The sequence below is a fragment of the Uranotaenia lowii genome, chromosome 2 (genome assembly GCF_029784155.1).
Source record: "Uranotaenia lowii strain MFRU-FL chromosome 2, ASM2978415v1, whole genome shotgun sequence".
In the NCBI taxonomy this organism is placed as follows: domain Eukaryota; kingdom Metazoa; phylum Arthropoda; class Insecta; order Diptera; family Culicidae; genus Uranotaenia; species Uranotaenia lowii.
This window is the reverse complement of record NC_073692.1, coordinates 247,163,789-247,173,084: the sequence shown is the minus strand read 5'-3', so window position 1 is coordinate 247,173,084 and position 9,296 is coordinate 247,163,789. Positions and strand designations below refer to the sequence as shown.

General features: G+C 36.8%; 1 long non-coding RNA gene across 1 annotated transcript; it reads right to left on the bottom strand.

The window, feature by feature from the left end:
- Positions 1–1,088: 1,088 nt before the first annotated feature.
- On the bottom strand, positions 1,089–1,550 carry LOC129745493 (uncharacterized). The gene is made up of 3 exons (XR_008737137.1): positions 1,462–1,550; positions 1,321–1,386; positions 1,089–1,263 (listed from the first exon to the last, which is right to left on the bottom strand). It is a non-coding gene; the product is annotated as an uncharacterized LOC129745493 (long non-coding RNA).
- Between the last annotated feature and the right edge of the window lie 7,746 nt (positions 1,551–9,296).

The following is a 9,296-nucleotide window of genomic DNA, read 5'->3' as shown; positions in this document are numbered from 1 at the left end:
TTTCATAATTTTTTGTATGGAAGAATATTCTGCTCCAGACTTTTAATTTTTCAGTAGTTTAAGAATATTTTTTTTATTAAGGAATAAATTAAAGTTTAAGAATATTTTAAAAGAAATTTTATAGTTATCATGTCAGTCACATATTTTCCAACTAATTGGATGTATTTGAATATCTTTGAATATCTCGGTATTTGATTACATAACATATCTCCGTACTATTTTGGAAACATGGTTCGTTGTACTCCTTTTTGGCATTGAAGGATATGGTAACCCTACCCCGCTGTTACATGATGTCTCGTTTGACGGTAGACCATGTTATTAGAAGAATCACATTTAGGCCCAAGCTAAACTATCAAAGTTGTAGATATTAGATTAAGTGATTCTTTTATTTGTAACAGTTGCGTCGATAACAAAATATGGTGCTGAATATCAGTGCTTCGCCCTATCTTGTGTAATATCCGAACATATTGAATTTTAAGCAAACTTAGACTTAAATTTTTCGAATCGCATAAGTTGCCAACAGGTAAGATGTGTCTACACAGCAAAAAAAGTTTGTGAAATTACATCGAAAACGTGCACATAACCTGAGTTGCAAATGGTACCTAATATTACATCATTTTGATGTAGACAATTGAATAAGTGAATATTAGAAGACAAATTCGAGCTCGAAAATTATGTACCGAAACTTTTGATGAAATCGTTAGCCGTTTTCAGTTTACAATATTATTTGGAATTTTCAAACTGATCATACTTTTTTAAGATGTGTTGAAGTTTCTTTTACCTGTGGATATACGGATTAGGTGACTTAATAAGAATAAAACAGTAATTCATTATTCGTAAAATTTATTCACAAGCTTGATGATCACTTAATTTTTTATCTTTGATTAATTCATTTATATTTCACTATAATATAAATTATTTAAATTTTCCGTCTAAGCTTGTCCGCGTAGCGCAAAAAAAGTCTTCCCTTTTCTGGCTATTCTAATACGGAACACATTTTCAAGCAATTAAGAAGGAATGCACTCATAACAACCAAATCCAGACAATCTTGCGGCGCAGAAACTGCTTAATTTTAAATAATCTACGGTCTTTCCGCACAAGGAACTGAATTCCCGATTCAAGCATTACGATAGAACGTTACCGCTGCATCCCTCGTTCAGCCAATATTTGTACGCGTAACAGAATACTGATCGATGAAATTCCATGTTCATGTCCTTTGGATGACCCTGCCACTCCATGATTGCGTACCGAAACACTTCAATCCTGTAACATTTTAATCAAAAATTTCTCAGGGAGGAAAAGGAATGGAAAAATACACACCTTCACATCCAGTTGTTTGAAGTCTCCGGATCTTTTTATTTGGTTGATGCATTGAGGCGCTATTTCCTTCAAAACGACCAAAAGTGAAAATAAGTTAAAATCTATGGTTTTGCTATGATTTTTTATGAAAATTGATATTACTTACCAGCTGAACAAATACTTCTAAGCTCCGCAATCTCCTTCTAACTTTTTGATATTGAAATTAGTTTGAACGTCAAATTAGATAAACATTGGCTACTTGATGTAATATTGCATATAAGTTTGTGATATTACACTACGTAACCTGTTCAAGTCGTGTACAGAGCATGCGATTGATCGCCTAAGGAAAATGTACAGTAAATAACATAAACAATGCTCGAGTACTACATCGAAATCGCCTACTGGACTGAAAAAAAAAACAAACCTGTGAATGACAGGAATCTCGCTAGTAAAAAAGCGTCGCTAGTCCTACTGTCGCTATTCGGTTTGGTGCTATACACATAATATCTTTGAAGAAGACTGACTAACATCTTCATAAATTACATCGGGTATCGTTACATTTTTTTTGCTGTGTACCCTTATAACTAACTATATAATAAGAATGTTCAATCAGTGGCAAGCTGGCCAGCTATATACACTCTTGGCAGTTGTAACCCAAAACCAAGTTGAAATGCCGCAAAATCGGATGAAACTGGCTCCCGACGAAAATAAGTTCGAGGGGGTTTTCCCAAACTTGAGAATAAACGTCATTCTCACAACTTAATTTTGGGGCATGTCATTCGGCAGGGATTTTTCGTTTCAAGAATCGCTTATCAAAAGAGGTTATAATTTTTTAATGAAGGACATTTTTTTTATTCATGGTCAGTAAATTTATTTTTTTTAAAAAAACTTGTTTTTAATCGTGTGACCATTGAAGATAGGAATACTTTTTCCAAATCGAGAACATAACTTAATAGAAACCGCATGTTTAACCATCGGAAGGCACTATTATTCATTATTGCCGATCTGGATGAAAAGAGTAAGAAGCCAACGAAGGGAACTGATCGAAAATGTTGGATTGCCCTGAACGATGAATCCGTTGTTAGCATTAGTAAAATGCTAGCCATTATATCCTTGGAAGATGTACGCCTTAGTCTTAAGTAGAATTTAGATTTCTTCAAAGAAACATGAAGTTTTACTGAGATCCTATATGTGTGTTTGTTTAAAATAAAATCAACCAATGTTGCTGCAATGTTATTCAAACCGTATGGAGCACATCTCTCAGATTTCTCCTCAGATTTCCTCTTTTTTTAACAGATTTAAGCATTTTTCCTCAGATTTAAGCTTTCATCTCCTATGCTCTCAAGGCAAAAAAGCTTAAATCTGAGGAAAAAAAAGATTAAAAACGAGATTCACGAGCACATATTCAAAAGATGTTGGTCACACGATATATAGACAAATCGTGTAACGTTGCCGCCCTCTGATAGTGGATTTGCCACATAATGAGACAGAAACTGCGGTGAATCCGTGCACCCATAGTGGATAACCAACATACATACATACATTTGACATCTGATAGGTCTCAGAAAGCAAAATTAAAGTCGCTTATGTTTTTTATACATTTTTTGCCTGATAACCAGGTTGAATTTTGCATAACTTCTCCAACAATCCAGCTCTGGCAAAGTCTCGAATATGTAGTACGCGAGAACAAAATGAAGTTCATGATGTATGCAATACATTAGCATTGGCATCGAAAACGTGTTGCAGAGTTGCATGTTGCCGCAGCATAAAAGCTGGGATGTTGGAATAAATTATGCACATGCAACACCTCGCAAACATGTTGGCATAAAGTGCATACCTACATACATATATGCTTGGCAGCTCGGAGAAAAAGATATATTCGTACGCATTAGTGCAAATGTTTGTGCGTACATAAATTACCGGCGCTTTGTGAAATGAGTTCCGTCGCCGTATCTTGTCTTGCCTGTCCAATCGAATTGGAACATGAGCATTGGAACCAAAACCATTGGTTGGACGCAGTGAATGGTTTTTTCTTTTTTACCTCGACATTTGGTTCGTGCATGATAACGATTGAGTTATTAGTTTCGATCTTCAATGATAACATCAAATACGAGCGTTTGCCAAAACTTTTATTTTAGGAGGAAATTATGTTTTTAAACAGTTATAAAAAAAAATTGAAAAAAATTTACCAAATGTTCAGTTTATATCAAGTATTAAACAATTGATAAATACCTAATCGTTCGGTTAATTAATACGGTTCAATTTACATTCATACTATAAGAAATACTGATACTATACTATACTATAAGATGATAGTATAGTATAGTATATACTGATACTATACTATAAGAAATACTGATTGTTGACTCACATAAAAAATATTATAAACTTATAACAAGGAATTGAGAATTAGAGCAACACTGATGAAGTATTTATCAAAAAGCTTGATACGGGATGATTCCAATTAAATCTTTCATGCCCAATAGCCAGGCGTTGATGAGTGGTACAATTTGAGGCGGTAATTTTATTTTCAACCATAATGTGGATGGATGCCACCTCAAGTGTGCTGAGTCCTGCCAACCAGTCGCTGCATATTGCATTACACCGGTGCAGTTGGTGCATGCGGCAGAAGTTGCAACGGTCAATTTCACAAGAGCACATTGCGTTTATCGCCATCGTGCCAGTCGCCTTTCGGTCAACAGGCTTGAAAACACTTTTGGACGAATGAGAGCAAAACGGCTATAAAATGACATTGAATGACTGAGTATAATAAATTAGTAATTCACTTTTCGTGTTACGAACATTTGCATGCACATCGCAATGCTTTTAATTTTTCAAATTATCATGTTTATACTTTTAAATTAGTTTCATAATAAAAACGACCCCCGAAGAAGCGAGAACGAGGAGAGAATGATTGATGGTAAATAAATTATGAGTTTTCAACACGAATTTCTGTCGTTCTTAACAACTTTTTTGCTCTCCGCTGCCACGAGGTTCGGTGTTATTATCGAAGCTTGAACCATTTCTGCTGACAGGCACAAGCATTCACATTAAGAAGTAAGTAAACCGAGAAAAATGGCAGGCATCAATTGTACGAATGACCGCCTGTCACACTTTGGTTATACATGAACTGAATTTTATGGATTCAGAAGCCGTATCAAGATGAAGTTTTAAAGAAAATTTGATAAAAAAAAATTAAAACTACTTGAAATTAATGTTTTGATGTATGAAGCTTTTTTCAAAGTATTTTTCAATTGTGTTCCGTTCATTGTTACATCTATAATTTCACTTTGTGCATTGCATTGTATTTGTACATCATTTGATTAATAGGTTGATGTTTTGCATAGTTCCTGTCATAAAGTTTAAAGTAGAAAGAATGTTTGTTTCTTAATGGACGGGAGGGTGCATAAAAATTGAATTTTAAAAGAAATTCAGGGTTGTTTATTTATTGTGTAACAACATAATTTACAAATGCAATTTGAGAAAAATCCCTGCATTTACTATTTACTGAGAGGTTATACACTAAGGTTTTTTTCACGAGGTATGAAATTCTTCGTTAAAGCATACACCCACAATTCAGCCTCTGTGCCAATGGCGTGTTGTCAATTACATAGCATCATTGGTACAAGAAAGTTTCGTTCAATGGTTGGTAAAAATCGGTTTCAACTGGTTTCTGTCAACTGGAAGACGTTCAACGAGCCAATGTTTTGGTCGAAACTAGTCAGGTCATTGTGTCAGGATTCGTGTCGACCTGGTGGAAATCGATCAAAGTCAATTGGAAAGAGACAGGTGATTAACTGTCAATCCATTTCTACTTGTTTCGACCCGTTTCGACTAGGTTTCATTGAACAGACTTGAAGATAACAGGTGTGTTCAATGAAACTCAATCGAAATCAATGGATCGCTGGAAAAAGCTAATTTTCCGAGTGGAGTCGCCACTAGCGCTCAGAGCTGTCAAACCTCATGATCAAAGAGGATCAAAGTAGCAGAGCAAACACAGAAAAATCAACAAAACATGGCACTGTGGTGTACTATGAGAAATCACGCGGACAAAATCGGAAAAAAAAATTCAATTAATTTTTTTACTAGTTTTTTTTTTTTTTTGTTTCGATTATAGTCGTTTTACCATCTTTATGGCATTCGCGACTTTATCAACGTTACAGTTGGCGGATCGTTATTGAAAAACTTATCCGGTACAACTGTGTTCGATGTTTACTCTTGGGCTCGAACTCGCGGACATCGGCTCAGGAGACAACGGACTTGCCAACTGAGCTATATCACAAGCCCAATTTTTTTTTTACTAGGAAAAAGACATTTTGTTTAAAAATGTTCGTATTTCAGAACTCTTCCATTCTTAAGATATTGAAAAATGAGGAAAAATTGCAAAGATATATATGTTTGATAAAAAAGTAACAAGGCAAATTTATGATCACTGATTACAAAACAACTTCTACGTACAATACATTGATGTAAACATTAATCTCTATGAAAATACAGTGTTGAGACACTTCAGAATCACTAATAAGAATATAAAGTATGAGTATGAGAATATGAAGAAAATCCGAAAAAATGAAATAGTTAAAGTTTTCGGACGAGATCATTTAGGTCCGGCTGATTTTTTCATGTTTTACGTGGATATTTAACAAGTTCTGAAAAGTTCAGTTCCGATCTCTAGATTTGAAACTTTACTAGAATTTCACCAGTGTCAGTTTTTTGGACCTTTCCTCTATGAAAAGTAATTATAAAACGATCAGATCAGTTTTCTAGATTTCCAGGGCACCCGTCTTTGACTTTGAAACTAGGTATCCTAACGGGCTACCTATATTGTCCTAACTTTTCAAACGTGTTTTTTTGCAAATAAATAAAAGCTGACTAGAAGTGTTTAAAATATAAAAGGGCAGCCACTGAAAGGATAGGGGCCTGAGTTCCGCTCAAATACATGTTTAATTTTTCCCATTTTGTATAAAACATTTTATTTATATTTTCGAAATGAAGAGTTAATCACCGTAAATTTGTTTTAATGAAATTATTTTATCGGCTATATCGGTGAAATTGTATATTCTGTGAGAAAGAATATTTAAGAATATTCTTAAATATTCTTTCTCACGGAATATACAATTTCACCGATATAGCCGATAAAATAATTTCATTAAAACAAATTTACGGTGATTAACTCTTCATTTCGAAAATCAATACTTGGCCAAAAAGAAAATAAAAAAAACACATTTCATTACATCGGTAGATAGCCTAGTATCGGACCATCGACCGTAGCGCGAATAGTCAAAAAAACCGACTAGACCGCACGTAATGATACAATACCGAGAACCGCATCTATCGATAAATGTGTCTCGGTCGTATTTGAAGCTTTTCTGAGCGATCACATTTCATCTTTTTTGTTCGTTCGTACTGCAAGTTTCCGCTTGTGGGACGAACCACGCTAGGCCTACTATTGTGTGGTGGTTGCTACAACTCTATCAGTATCAACCACTGCAAGGTAGTAGGCCCGTGAGGAACAAATCGATGAAATGTGATGAAAAGTTTTCAAATTAAAATTACCCTCCCGCTCATTTTCAACATCTTTCACCTTATTCTAATCTTCTATCCGTCTATATTCTTTCAATTCTTAAATATTCTTTCTCACAGAATATACAATTTCATCGATATAGCCGATAAAATAATTTCATTAAAACATTTTATTTATATTTTATTATTTAATTTCCAAAATGTGATCGTGAAATATAACTTTTTGATCTTACGATCGTAACCAAAAGAAATGACAGTCAAATTGTTGAAAACATTTCAATACATGTTTGTATTTCGAAGTTATCGAAATTTTTCGGTGAGTTTTAATACTATATAACGAGAGGCCCGACACGCTTCCGGTTCTTAGCAGGTGGCTTAAGCGCCACTTCCGAATGGAAGACCACCTGCCCTTTCCTAGTTTGCCCAGCTGATGAGACTCGGTCGCGAGTTCCTTTTGATTCCCTGTTTTGGGAAAGAAGCGGAAGGGACTCTAAAAAGGGATTCGTACTTCGACCTCTGAGGGCCGCCCCGAAGTCGAAAAGTACCCAGAGAAATTCGTGGAAGGGGGAGTTACCTGTTCGTTACAAAGCAAGCTAGGGGTTCGGATCGTTGAACGAGACCCAACCCTCTACTTGGACCGGAAAAGAAAGGATTCTGATTGGATTCGCGGCCAACCTCCGCAGTAAAGAAAGCAAAAAAATAAATCAATCGCGAACAACGAACAAAGTGTGACCCCCTTTCCGTTTACCCCAACCTCCTCAGCATCATCACAAATGTAGTCATAAATTTATTACAATCATGATTTTATTGTATTTTGTTGTGTGTGTCGTGTGAGTTTTACATAGTACTGTTTGGTCTGACTACTTTTTTCCCTCTTCAAACTTTTTATGGCAGTGCTTTTGGTGGAGAAGCTTGGTTTTTGCGGGACTGATCAGGTCCGTTTCAATTCTAATTTTCCATTTTAATTAGGATTTTCCCATCCTGTGGGTGACGAAGTGGCTACTTTATTCGGCTCGCCTGTCCGATAAATTACTGTAGTCTGTCAAAATACCGTGACTGACTAACTTTCCACTAGTGCAACGAAAACGGCTAGAGTTGCGTATACTAGGGAAAGTGATGCACTGTACAGCAATCACTAATGAAGCAAGTATGGCTTATAACAAGTACTCACTCTGTCCGGTAGCTTTTTAGCGGGGTTTCGGTGAAAACTTTTACCTCGCCGGTTCAGCTACTTCCTTGAAGCTACCTGTTGCTCTCCCGGTCGAAGAACGCTGGTTGACGGGCTATGCAGGTTGCTACGACGGGTGGCTAGACCAATTTTTGCTTGGCCGGTAACCACTTAGCAATGGGGCAGCTACGTGGGGTGCCCGCTGGAAAAACCGTTGCAAGTATCGTTGCTTTCGTGGGGGCGACTGGCTAAGAACGATGAAGCAGTAACAAAACGTGGCTGAAGTAACCGACGGGCTTGATGTCGGCCAATAACGGCGCTTGCGAATCCGGGACGCCGTTCCAAATCCGGCTAGCGGTGTCGTTGGTGATTCCCGTAGAGACGTAGGAATCGGTTGTGGCCTGCAACCGACTCGGAGTCCGTCCCCTTGGTGTAGGGTGAGCATGCGTCGGACCTGTGGCTCAAATGCACTTTATGGAACTGCACTGCACTGCACTACTCTATCTTGCCCTATTGCCACTGCCTTGCGACTATCGACAAACTACTTTATTAAACTAGTCCTGTCTCTTCCGATCGCTGAACGTAAGTGAGTTGGGAGCTTCTGATGTCCTCTGACGGAGCTGACCTAGCTCGACTTCGTAACCGGAACTACCCGATACGACCAAGTCTGATCGCGAAGTCAAACAAATAAATCCCAATTCGCGAATTCTCGAGCAAGCTTCGTCTTCCCCTTCGGAAACCGAGTTCTAAAGGCCAGTCTTTTCTTTTCCCAAAACTCAGGTTCACAAACGCGTCCCGAAGGAGGTCATTCACCTAGCGCAAAAAGGAATGTGGTTGGTGATCTAAAGGAGGGCAGCATCTTAAACCACATGTTTTGAACCAGAAACGTGTCTATCTATTTCAATGATGATTTCGATGATTGATCAGTTGGGGTGGAGCCTCAACTGAAGCTCACGATTTAATGTTCGTGTTGTTTATTGTATTCTTATATCAAGGTGATTTTGGCAACTTTATGTTGCTTAACTAAATATGTTTGCAGGTATCTGTTTGTGTATGTTGAATTTCGTTAAAGCGTACTTAAATGGCCTAAATTTATTTATTGGTTTTACATCTATTTGAATGATTATTGCTGACTATTATAAATGATTCATGTACCCGTTACATCATTCCGTGCTAAAGTTACGAAAAATTTGATTGGCTTGAATCGAATATTCAAAGTCAATTAAATTTTTCGTAGGTTCGCTTCTGTCAGTTCCAACTATTTTATTGATTTTCGGGGTCATAAGGATTCATCGTTAACTAAATA